This window comes from Caretta caretta, chromosome 13, assembly GCF_965140235.1.
Source record: "Caretta caretta isolate rCarCar2 chromosome 13, rCarCar1.hap1, whole genome shotgun sequence".
Taxonomy (NCBI): domain Eukaryota; kingdom Metazoa; phylum Chordata; order Testudines; family Cheloniidae; genus Caretta; species Caretta caretta.
The window spans coordinates 14,659,555-14,672,792 of NC_134218.1; the positions used below are offsets into that span (position 1 = coordinate 14,659,555).

A 13,238-nucleotide genomic window follows, 5' to 3' on the forward strand; every position below is an offset into this window, starting at 1 on the left:
AGATTGACCCAAAAAACAAACGAACAAAAAACAGATAATTAAATCCATTTGTGTCCTGGGATAAGTGTCCGTAGCTCCAAATGAAGTCGAGTTGTTGCAGCTGCTTATGTCATATCTGAATCTGGCCCACTAAGTCCATCACCCTGCATATCCCAAACATGTACTAGGCTTGCCATTCTCTAGCAATGAATATTACCTGTTCAGTATAATGAACCTTGTGTTACTCTGATCAAAGGGATGTTGTAAGATCCAGGCTGAATGGATATTTTGGTATCCACTTTGCCTTTAAACAGGCCACCATCATGTTATTTCTGGTCATTCCTGGAAATAATGCTCCCTTCCCACAACCCAGCTCTCTACTACTAAAACCGTGGCTCTTCCATGAAAAATAAATTCTGCCATCCCACAGCTACTGAACACACTAAGTGGCTTATTTTGTGATGTGGATAGGGATAGAGTGCTACTTTTACCTAATTTTAAATTATGGATTTAAAAGTTTAATTCAAATTTGAGTGCTTTTTGGCTTATGTCCCGGGTCCAAGAGACTGAGAAAAACAGCAGACAAAAAACACAACAGTGCAAAAATAAGGTGAAAAAGGAAGCAGAGACTTAAACAGAGTGAAATCCAATACAGAAAGAGGGTGGAAAAAAGGATCAGCAAGAGATAGAGAAACGTGTTTATGAAAAAAATACAGACTATTCAAGGCCCATGTACTCTGCAGCAAGCAGGATGAAATTATGTGGAATCGTTCCTTAATCTGGCTCAGCAGACTGCAAAACCAATGGTAGCTTCATTTAAATTAAAAATAATGTGAGATTTTTCAATAAATTCAATCTGAAAATGAAAACTACCAACAGTAGAGTAGACTCCATGTTATTTATTTTGATATTCAGTTTGTTTTACAATCTCCTCATGTTTTCAGGGGAATTCAGAGTTTTGCATTGACCATGCACAACTGCAATGGAGAAGTTGGTAGGAGAGAAGCTGGAGACTGCAGCAGTGTGGAGGGCACCCAAGCTTTCAGCACCCAAGAATGCACAACAAACAGTCAAGACAGTGGGTAAGTACAGTAGATAGATATTTCCACTAAAATGATAAATGCTGACAATGGTTAATGTTGACATTTTAAAATGTTGTCTTTAGATTTCAGAGTCAACACTCCACTGAGATGAATGGGGTAATTCACACCTTGCAGGGCTGATGTTTCAGGTGGCTTTCTCACTGAAGGACAACACTGCCTAATCTACTCCTGCTTCACATTTTCAGGGTTTTCTTCACAGAGGAGAGGGCTAGAAACATAACTATTTAAGAGGTCTTTCCATCGCTACAGTAATTCCAGCCCCTCCAGACAATAGCTAGGTTGACAGAAGAATTCTTTTGTCAACCTAGTGGTTTCTACAGTGGGGCTTAGGTTGGCTTAACTGCGTCTCTCAAGGATGTGGATTTTTCATGCTCCAGAGCAATGTCGCCAGTTTTAGATGTAGACCAGGCCTTAAATTCTGCAGTAAGTAAGAGGTGGATTCTGTGGCAAATTTTACAACTACAGAATCACTGAGCACAAAGGATCCTGAGTACGTACGTGGCACTCAAACCGCATCAACTTGTGCATCAAGCTTTTGGAGGGAGTTTTCTAAACCTAACCCAGAATGACCTGGGCACCTGTGGCACTCTACTTAAGCCTTTTGTTAGGGCTGTGTTCAGATCCATAGTGGATCTGAAGTGCAGGATGCCTACATACCTCATACAAGCTGAGGAGGCAGCCTCTGGATTGGCCCGATACTGGCCAGAATGGAACATGCTTCCAGAGAATATTGCTCTCAATGCAGGCCGGGGCAGGACTTTGGGAATTTAGTCATAGTTGTCTGAATCCCCATACAGTGCAGACGTGATGAATAAGGTAATTGTTTATGCATTTCAATATCAAGTCTCAGAGAGAAACAGAGTGTCATTAGAGAGTGCAACAGTTGACTGGAGCATAAGAGGTTGGTTTTCAAATGGTATTCGTTAGGAAAGTGATGTTGCTGCCCGGGCATTTATTTTAGTGTGGCTCAACTTTCAATATCAAGAAAGGTAAAGTGTGTAACTTTAATTATGATCTAAAAATTCCTTTGGTGCTGTTCATCATGCTGGTCTTGTGCAGCATATGTGAAGCATCAGATGCAAAGACATTGAGACTTTGCTTTTATTTAACATTAATTATCAAGCTGTCAACAGATGTAAAAAGTTATATCTATTTTAATGCAGCTGTGTCAGGACTCAAAATTCCTTCCAGTAAGCACCTTCCCACTCATAGAGCAAACACCCTCCCTCTCATCATTTGAATCCCACCATAAATCTTCTGTGAAGCTTTTTGAAGAGCAGTTCTTCGGTGTGTCTGCAATTTGAGACTGGACAGTTAACCCTTTGTCAACAGCTAAGGGCTCTGTGTGTATGTATGGACTCAAAACTGCTCAACTGTTTATCATAGGCCCTACACTTCCCTCAGTTCCATGCACTAGGCACTGCACTTTATTTGCCTCTCTCATCCCAATCAAAAGTTATACTAATTGTACTGCAGTTTACATCCAGCTGGTATGACAGAATGTGTTGCCTATGCTTTTCACATCAAGCCCTTTCCATTGGAATTTATATCACAAATGGTTTGTCAGGACCTATGGAAGAAATATGGCCCTCCAGACCCAATAGGATGATGGCAGACTCATCTGTTTACCATTTTTCCTTCTAGTTTCAGGACTTTATTAAAATAGTTTTATCACTGCTTTATCAGTTGGATAATAATAATATAATATAATATAATTAATTAATAACGCTTAGCTCTTATAGGACCTGATCTGCCCATTGAAGTCCGTGGAAGACATTGACTTCCATGAGTTTTGGATCCGACCCATATAGTGCTAAAACAGTTGGATATAAGATGCTAATTTGCAGCACTACAGAAAGACACAGGTAATTGCTATGGAGTTACCAAACATTATTTCTAGATGTCATTTTTTACCTATTTTTGTTACACTCTTATGGCAGCAGAAAATCTGTTCCTTCAAGAATAAATGTTCATATGTACGATATCCAACTAGTAAGAAAGAAGAAATCTGGGTAAATTTTGCTTGATGTAAGACTCTTTTGACAACTAATGATAATATTACAGACTCTAAATGCTGTATGGTTATCCATAATTATAACTGAAGGTATGTCAATCTAAATAATATGCTACCGTAAATTATTTATGCTGATTATACAAAGCATTTCCTCTATCTAAGTTTTGTCCGCATATCCATAGTAAAGCCTAATAGCAGGAGTACCTTCCGGAAGGGCATTTAACAGCACACTACAGTTTCATAGAACATATTTTAGTTTACAAAACAGAAATTCTTGTATGATCAGCAAAGATGGTTATGGGTTAAAATAATTATTATTAGTGCAATATTTTGTAATAATATTTTACATTCATTTAAGTTATGTTTCAACTCTCACTGAAGTCAAATGCAGAGACTCTCAATGATTTCGTTGAGATCAGATCCATATTGCACTTCCTCTTAAGTTTCCTATAGTGCTTCTGAACTACATTACATACATGATGAAAGTGGCAATCAACTACTCCATAACGCCCCGAGGGGAGTATGAGGAGAGGTGAGATTTTGGTGAAGGATATCAGGGCAACTCACCACTGATCTTTAATCTCCATGCAGAGCAGACAGGGCCTTGGATATTAAATCTTTGTGACATCATACACACAGACACAAGGCCTTGGATACTAAATCTTTTGACCCTCCACCTCACCCCCCCCCACGCAAAATGGGAGATGCACTTGGCATCATTTATTTAAAAAATTGTTTGCTGCCCATGATATAACTATCAGAATGAGTGACAAGACAAAGGAGGAGAAATTTGTTCTACAGCCCAGGAGATATTGGAATGCTTCAGTCTGTATGCAAAGGACACTATGGACAACAAACACGTAGGGGATCTTGAGTTCTTGTTGATTGGGATTAAGGGAGCTACATTTGAAAGACACTTGAAGGACATTAAAGTTGCATCCATTTGAGAAGAATCTTTCTAGAAAATACAGCTTTAATAGGATGGACAAAAAGTCCAGAGGATTTCAATACCAAGATCATCACAATTATAGATCATGGTCAGATCCAGTTTGGAAATCACCATCTCTCTGTTAAAATCAATGAAGTTATGCTGATTTACAAAAGCTAAGGGTCTGGCCCATTAATTGCAAACATAAATAATCTCTTTGAAATGCATTAGATTGAATTTTTTCTCTTCCATTTTCTGAGTTTCTCTTGTTCTGATTTCAGTGGAAGCTTTGCTATAGATTTCCCTACTTTGACTCTGATTCAACAAAGCGCTTAGGCATATGCGTAAGTATTTTACTGAACGGGGGCATTTGTGACCAGACAATACAAGCTTGCAGAAGCCATTAAGTTCTTTGTCAGCTTCTGGTCAGGAAGAGGCTGGAGCACTGGGCTGAGAGTCAGGAGGCCTGGACTTGTTGCGAATGGTTTTGAGCAAATCACATCCCTTCTCTGTGCCTCTGTTTCTCTTCCCACCTTTTGTCTGACATGTCTGTTTAGACTGCAAGTTTTTTAGGGTAGAGACTGTCTCTTACTATGTGCGTGTCCTGGGGTGAAATCAGAAGTCAGTGGAAGTTTTGCCATTGACTTCAAAGGGACCAGGATTTCACTCCTGATCTCATCTGGGGCCTTGAGGTGCCACTAGAATATAAATGCTAGTTAACAAATAAATAAAAATACACCTGACCTCTAACAGACACAGACAAAGAAATACCCTGACATTTGACTAGTCCCCCCTAATCACTTGTACAGGAAAGAAACACATGGGTATGTGCAAGGATTGCAAGCTTGAAAAGAAAAGAAAAAGGCAACATAATTTAATTTGTTGTTGTTTCCATAAATAAGGCATAGTCATCAATTTTGTGGTATATTTGAGAGCAGATGTTATTGACAGCATGTTCCTGGAGACAAAAAACGTTTCTTTTTGCCTAGTTGCTGCATTTTCTAAAAATTTAAATTGTTCACTGTACAGGGCACCATCTGCCCTCTCTGGAAGATACTTAGTTGCTGGCAGCTGCATTGAAAATGTGGACAAGAAAGTTGAATTCTGGTTTCTTTTCAACAAGCAACTGTCAATACAGGTCACAAGCAAAATTGTGACCTTTTCTGAGTGCTTTAGGTTAGATCTCATGCTTCAGTCTAAGTGTTGGTATTAGTCTAATGGGTTATACAGTAAAAATAAAAGGGCTGCACCAAAAGGTTCATGAGACACTGGGTGCCTTGCTACATTTTGAAGTACCTTAAGCAGCTCAGGACAGAAGTATGCTTTAAAGGTGAATTACAAGGCCAAACTAAAAGGGAAATGACAGAGAGAGAGAGAGAGAATACAGATGGTTCAGGCACTGGGACTTGGGAGGTCTGGGTTCAAGTCCCTTCTCTGTCACAGACATCTTGTGTGACCATGGGCTAGTCACTTAGGCCCAGATCCTCAAAAAATATTTAGGTGCCTATGTCCCATTAATTTCCCCTAGTCTTTCATGTCCCCATCTGTAAAATGGGAATAATAGTACTTCACAGTCACATGTCACAGGGTTGTGGTGAGGATGAATACATAAAAGATTGTGAGGCACTCAGATATGACCGTCATGGGGGCCATAGATAGAAAAGTGAAATTTGAAATAAATGTAGATTTCTTTGCTGATCTTCCCCTCTGACCAGGATGTGTGGGGACAGTGAGAAGGCACGGTGCTAAGTTTTAACAAAGGGTATGTCTACACTGCACGGAAAAACCCGTGGCGCCAAGTCTCCGAGCCTGGGTGCATTGACTTGGCTCCTGGGGCTCGGGCTGTGGGTTTAAAAATACCAGTGTAGATTCCAGCCCAAACAGGAATGGTTCCACTGCTATTTTTTGTCCCACAGCCTGAGCCTCACAAACCGCAGTCAACTGATCCAGAATCTGAGATTCAATGTATTGTAGACATACCCTCAAATTATTAGAACAATAATCTCCCTCTTTCCTGTCACCCACACCTGGCTGGGAAAGGTTCTTTGTATTTCCAAGTTTGCTCACAATAGCTCAGAATGGAACACCACACAGACATTTCTCTGAAAAAGCAAACATTGTCAGAGCTGTGAAAAAACTCTCGGAGTTTCAGAGTAGCAGCCGTTTTAGTTTGCGTCACCAAAATTTAGCATAAATATTTTAAAAAAGTTTTGTGAAATTTTGTAAGTTGCACAACATTTTATGTAAGATCAAATTCTAGCTAATTTTCTTCTGATGATTTTCATGTTTTCTGCAATGACAGCAACTGCTGCTATCAAAGTAAAATACGAAAATAGCCCGAGCCAATTATAACACCCCTGAAAATCAGCAGAATTTTCATATATCAAAGGATTTGCTTAAGTTCAGAGAAAATGAGTTTGCCATGAAGTTTGTGAATTCCAGTCAGTTTAAATTGTTTGTTTCAATATCTTTCTCAAAAAGTTTCATTGTAACAGAATCAGAAGGTGCTTTCAAAACAAAAAAACTCTTTCTTATGGGAAATACTTGCAAAACTACATTGTTGAGAAATTGCTATTTTAAGGTTTTATTTTTTGGTTTTTTTTGCAAATCCAGCCAAAAGCTGAAATTTGCAAGTTTCACTTTTGAAATGAAACTTTTCACTCAGTTCTATTCGTAGTCTTCTCACTGACTCCTATAGTTGGTATTCAAACTACCCAGTCAGGAAGTCAGCAGTGATTATTGACACAACGTATGTGCCAACTTATCACTGCTCTTGATTCTTCAAACATTTATGTGTGCGCTCAACTTCACACAGGCAAATGGTCCTGCTGAGCTCAGATGTTTGCAGGATCAGAGCCTTAGGGTGGGAGTCACCAAGGTATCTAATTGCCTAAATACCTTTATAAATCCCACCCTGAAGAGTTTAAACAGGCATCTGGAAGACTTCTTAAATCACTCACCTTGCCTCTTCAGATTACATTCTGCAGGATGAACTAGTCAGCAGTGCAGGGGGATGACTACATTCATTAATGCAGAGCACACTACTTTTCTCTTTTTTTTGGAGAAAGCCTTTACATAGAAACCTCCCCACCTTAAAAAAATAGTCAGTGTGCTGGCTGGCTCTTGAGCAAATACAAGTTAAATCACCGACCCTGTGTGCCAGAGCTGCACATACTTTTCCACTGCTGATTTATCTGCAAAATATACCACATGCCAGTTGCTTGAATTAGGATCCTGGGGAGAAGGGAATCATTAGAGACTACGAGAAAGCCCAAAGCATAAAGAAAACTTCTCCTTTTGACTCCTCCTCACAGGCCTGCTTTATTTCCTTTTAATGCGCTGACAGTGCTGATGAGACAATAGATGGTACAACCCCAAGCTATTGCTTTTTGAGTAATATCTTTCGGGACTGAAAAGCTGACCATACTTTTTGGCTTCCAGCAAGGCCTAGTGACCCAGTATTATAATATATTTGGTGATACTGGTGGGCATCAAGGCTAGTCAGGGTTGGACATTTCATTCCCCGTATGGTTCCTTTTGCTAAAAAGTGCCTTGAAAAGCCAGGTAAATTAGACTTCGAGAAAGGGACACTGCATCTTTGAGTAATGAGGCTGGGAAACAGGGAACACATTTTCCACTAGCTCACGTCTCACTGTATGGCATTCCGATTTCGTGACACTTCATAATAAATCATTGCTTATCACTCACATGGGAACATAACATGGCTCAAGTTAAGATTCGTTAGTGATTGTAAAGAAGAAACATGAATTGCTCTGTATCAGGGCTTTTTTGATCATCTTTCTGTCCACAGCAGGCATTTTTTTACATCCTTATATTTACTGTAACTGTTGTTTAAAGCATAAATAAAAAGGAAGGAAAGAGCAGAAAATATGAATAATGAAAATAAATTTATTTGTCTTATTTATGTGTTTATGTAAGCATTTGGCAATTACTTTGCACAGCAGTTTGTATCCAGTGTCATAGACTGCTGCACCAACAGAAGTTTTGGAAGCTGGAAAGGGTAGTTTGGTTTTTTTTAAAAGCACGAAATGCCAATACATTCATCTCCTGGGGCTGGGGAAGAAGGTTCTAGCAGGCATATAAGCCAGTCTCTTGACTAGCGTTTGCATCATGGGGTCAGCCACAATTAAATGCAATGTTAAAGACAAAGAGGCTAATTCTCCCTTGCGCTCTGGCCCCTTTACGCTGCTCTGGCAGCATACAGGGGGCAGAACTCGCCCTGCTGGTATAAACCTGCTGGAGTGGCTTTATTATTTTTGGCTCCTCTCCTGGGTTAGGAGGCTTGCTGGGGGCAGGCCAGGAGTGGGAAGGGAGGAGAGGAGGCGAACCAGGAGGAAGGGTGTGTGTGTGTGTGTGTGTCGGGGGAAATGGCTGGAATGCTCTGTGCTAAGCCCATTCTCTGCTTCCTATGGCCCACTGGGAGCAAGGAGAAACAGAACTCCTGCTGGTAATAGCTCACCTTAAGTGATCACTCTGGTTACAGTGTGTATGGTAACACCCATTGTTTCATGTTCTCTGTGTATATAAATCTCCCCACTGTATTTTCCACTGAATGCATCCGATGACGTGAGCTGTAGCTCACGAAAGCTTATGCTCAAATTAATTTGTTAGCCTCTAAGGTGCCACAAGTACTCCTTTTCTTTTTGCGAATACAGACTAACACGGCTGCTACTCTGAGAACAGAATTGAAACTAACTAGGGTATTGGAGGTACAACAGGGGTTTAAAAGTACCTTTGCTTTATCCCCTCAGATTCTGCAAGCTCAGGAATGGAGAAACATAGAATAGAGGGCCAAATGGTCCAAATTCTATAAATATCCTCAACTCTGGACTGTGCTGCCCTCCTTAATTCTCCAGAGATGGATTTTCATTAACCTTCCAGGCACACAGCAATGCAATCCTTTTTCTCAGGAATTCAGAAGGCAGAATTTCATAGGTGAAGGGGCTATAGACTGAAAGGTGATATTGGTAGGATCTTATAGGTAGAGTGCTTATATTTTAGCGAGATAATCTATTAACTGGAAAATGTGTAACTGAAAACTTGATAAAGTATTACAGAGCTGGTTGGAAAATGGGAAACAATTTTCACAAAAATGTAACCAAAAAATTTAGAGAGACAAGGTGGGTGAGGTAATATCTTTTATTGGACCAACTTCTGTTGGTGAAAGAGAGAAACTTTCAAACTACAGAGTTCTTCTTCAGGTCTCTCTAATATCCTGGTGCCAATCAGCTACAACAACACAACAAACACAACATATTTGTCTCTCTTTTACATTCAAAATTTTCAATACTCAATTAAAAAAAAATTGGTGTAGATTTTGGGAAGGGCCTAGAACTCTGGGAAAGCACCAGAGTAATCAAATTAAGTATATATTTACCACAACTATTTCTCTAGGTTATTTCCCTTTAAGTAAGTCACTATTCACTTTGTGCAATTGGTCAGTTAAGCCACATGGTATTTTTATTACTCCCTGATTGGATGACTCCCAAAACCACAAAGAGCTTTCAATATGGTTGCCAGATATATAGGTGTGGCTGCTCATGTGAACAAATACTTGCATGATTTCTTTCCACAAACATTCCCATGCACAAAAATTTGCTTACTATCTTTCTTTAATTTTAGTTAGGTGCATCTATGCAAATATTTTAGCACCATTTGCCCAGACCTAATATTGAGCCAATATCAAACTAGGCCCTGATTCTGTAAACACTTATACTTTGCTTCTATGAGTAATTCTAAATAAAATCAAAGGGACTATTCACAGGAGTAAAGGTAAGCATTAGAGCTGGGAGGGAAATGGATTTTCCAGTTCGTGGGAAATTCCACAAATTCTGGTTGGTTTTTTTTTTTCCCATTTTTTTCCCAAATGGAAGACAACAAAATGATTTCCCATGAAACAAAATATAAAAGAAAAACACATTGTTTCAGATCTATTGAAACATTTGTTTTGATAAAATCAAAACATTTCATTCTGATTTTTGACCTTTAACTTTTTATTTTTTATCTAAAACAATGCAGTTCTTTTCAAAAAGCTAATCTGAAACAAACAAACAAAAAATCAGAATGTTCTATCCTGAAAATGTCAAAATAAAGTTGATATTATTAAAATGTTTTAGTTCATTTTAAAATGAAATTTCGTCAAAACTGAGAATGTTTTTGAAATGTTTCAATTTGAATGAAAACAGCACTTTTTTGTTAAAAAATAATTTAAACAAAAATATTCCCACTAGCTCTAATAAGCATGTTCATAAGTGTGAGCAGGATCAGGGCCTTAATTTGTTATCAAATATCATATAGCATGGGATCTGATCCTCTTAACTCACACAAGTAATCCCAGTGACCTGTGGGAATAGTTGCATGAATAAGGATTACACATGTGCAAAAGGGTTTACAAATTCAGGCTCTTGATTCTTCAAGTCTCTCTACCTGACATTCGGTAGGACCGACATTTGGGGATAACGCTTGAGGTAGTCTTGATTTCTGGTGCTCTTTCTTGGACTCAGTTTAGCTCCCTGTGCTCATGTTCTAGTTCTTCTGAGATTTTCCCCCTGCGCTGGGAAAGTCTTCTCTTTTCATATATAGCAGATTTTACATAAGGACAGTTAAAAATATGAAATACATGCTACGTTTCTAAAAAGAAAAGGCGATTTTGCTCTCTAATCTGTTAGTGCGTATGCTATATAATGTGCTATATATTACTTGAGCACCTGTTGCCAAAAGCTGGTGGTCACTTGTACACAGAAAGATTTGATGTGCAAAGAAGAGATGTGCAGTTTTTCCAATGCATGGTGATATAAGGTCTGATCTGATCTTACTTACACTGGTGTAAGCTCCTGTGTAGTCAACAGAGATACTCTTGATTTACTCTGGTTTAATTCAGAAGCAGACCCAAACAAATTCCCTGTAATTTTTGTAAGGGGTACTGTCTCTATCAGCATTCTTAATTTCCCACCCTGGAACTGAAGATGCCATTAAAAGAGCATCATATATTACCCCACCATCTCAAGTTTTATCTTCAAGAAGATGAGGAATTACAGTAATTTTTATTTTCCTGCAAAAAAATGGCTTAAGAACAATCATGTGTTGAGCCCGGGACCAGGCAAAGTATTGTCAAAATGTTAATTCCATCACAAACCATGGCGGGGTTAAAAACAGATATTGAAACAGGGGAAAAAATATTTGACAATGCTGTTAAGGCAACTTCGCTAACGATTTTTGAACAACCTCCAACTGAGGTCTAAATGTCTGCAATATCCATAAACAACTCTATACTGTCCAATTAGGGAGACAAAGACATAGAGTCCTGTCAGAAAGATTTGCATGGCTAAGTGTCTGAGATCAGAGAGACGATGAGGGATCGTTCGGAGTGATGGGGGATGCACAGAACGGATGACTATCATTACGATATTACAGAGACTTACACCTTCCCAATTACTGGCAGGATTCATTAATTACTGCTGCATTTCGCTAATAGAATCCTCTCTCTTTGCCTTATCGCTGCCTTCCCTCTGTCTACGTAAACCCACAACTCAGCAGTCGATCACCTATGAAAAATTACCCTGTGTAGCTTCTCGTGGCCTATTTCAAATGAAAAGGCAACTGAGTAAGAAATAAAGAACAAAAAAAGAAGGGTTGTAATGCAGATGTGTAGGAGCTGCAGAAGCAGCATCATATGGGTTTAGAATTCTTGGGGTTTTTTTTTTTTTGGTCTGAACTGTTGGAGAAAAGTATCTGTGGCAGCTGCAGAGAGAATGCTTCATAGCGGGTTTAAAAGCACAATGAAAGCATTTTGCCCAAACGCGTGCACACACACACACACTGTAGGCAGATTGCAAAGTGACAATTACTTAAGGCCTGCTAGGCTGAAGTTTCACAACTAAGACTGGTGAATATTACACGGACTTGATGCCATTGCAATCGACTCAGCCCCATTAAAGATAATGGTGTGAGCATTTCCATGCTGTCATCATGTTACTATCAACAGCATTATCAGTATCAACTGCTTTTACAATTATGCACAATGGCTCTTCCCGCACAGAGATGTAGCAACCACCAAACTCGTTTTCTTTTTAAATACACTGAACAGAGCATAGATTTCAATCCTTCATCTGTTCACAGATGAAACAACATTTCCAAGTCATCACTGATAGCATTTTTTCCCTTCCATTCTAAGGACGGCCAACTGTTCTCAGTGATTTCTATTACATTTCCTACCTATTATTTCATGTAATGGCATTCCTTAAATTTTAAATTAGCTTTGAAGAATAAAAATAATTGAATTCCTGCTGTTTTGTGTACATAGAGGGTGACAGGAGCTAATGTGATAATTTAAACTGTAAATGAGTCTTCACTTTGTGTTCATTAATTACAGCTAATTACTGAATTACAAACCTTCTTGGTTAGGCACTGTTATGTATTCATGTAGCATGTTGGATCTCCAGCTGGTAGAAAACTGTTTTATAGACTTACAAGCTGACACACCAAGCTACCTCTGAAATAATTCAGCTTGAAAAATAAAGGAGGTGTATGTGTGTGTGTGTGTGTGGGGGGGTGGGGTGGTGGTGGTGGTGGTGGTGGTTTGTAATTGCTACCGTTCTTTTGAATTAAATGAATGATGAGAAACAGTGCTTCAAATGTGAACCTTAGGGAGAGAGGATCCAGTACACGTAATTATAACCATATATGCTATGGCGGGTAGGGAGAAACCCATATAATTAATGTGTGTGGAGTAAAGTGCCTGATTCTGCTCTTTTTTTACACTAGAGTCACTTCATTGACTTAAATGGAATTCCTTCTGATTTACACCAGTGTAAATGCAATGAGGATCAAGCCCTTCAAATATGGGTCAAATCTCCTAGCACACATTCTTCAGCAAGGTTGGCTGCAATATAAAACTGAAGAGCCAGCAATGCGTTACCAGACGTTCAAGAGCTACATTATGGTCCATATGTAACCATATATTACATATCCATTGTACTGGCTCATATGTGATAGCGTATCATAATACTGTTGGGGTGACTTACTCTGTATGGTTTGGATTTGATGGTGTTGTCCAAAGAAATGTTTAGCACATCCCATGTCTGCTGATGTTCCATATGAAAGCCAAATGTACTAACCAAACTACCCTACCATGCAAAGCAGGTGAGCATGTGAGATTGTGGGCAACAGAACACTGAGAATATCACAGTGACAG

At 39.1% G+C, this 13,238-nt stretch overlaps 2 protein-coding genes across 2 annotated transcripts in view; one reads left to right on the top strand and one right to left on the bottom strand.

Moving 5' to 3' along the window:
• ZNF217 (zinc finger protein 217) overlaps nucleotides 1-13,238 on the top strand; it is a 106,098-nt gene that overhangs the window by 64,939 nt on the left and 27,921 nt on the right. The window contains exon 6 of the transcript XR_012664694.1: nucleotides 924-1,061. The gene's annotated coding sequence lies outside the window, so the exon portion shown is untranslated. The remainder of the gene's footprint in view (nucleotides 1-923; nucleotides 1,062-13,238) is intronic.
• Nucleotides 1-13,238, bottom strand: part of TSHZ2 (teashirt zinc finger homeobox 2) — a 270,750-nt gene that overhangs the window by 10,490 nt on the left and 247,022 nt on the right. The gene's annotated exons all lie outside the window — the stretch shown is intronic.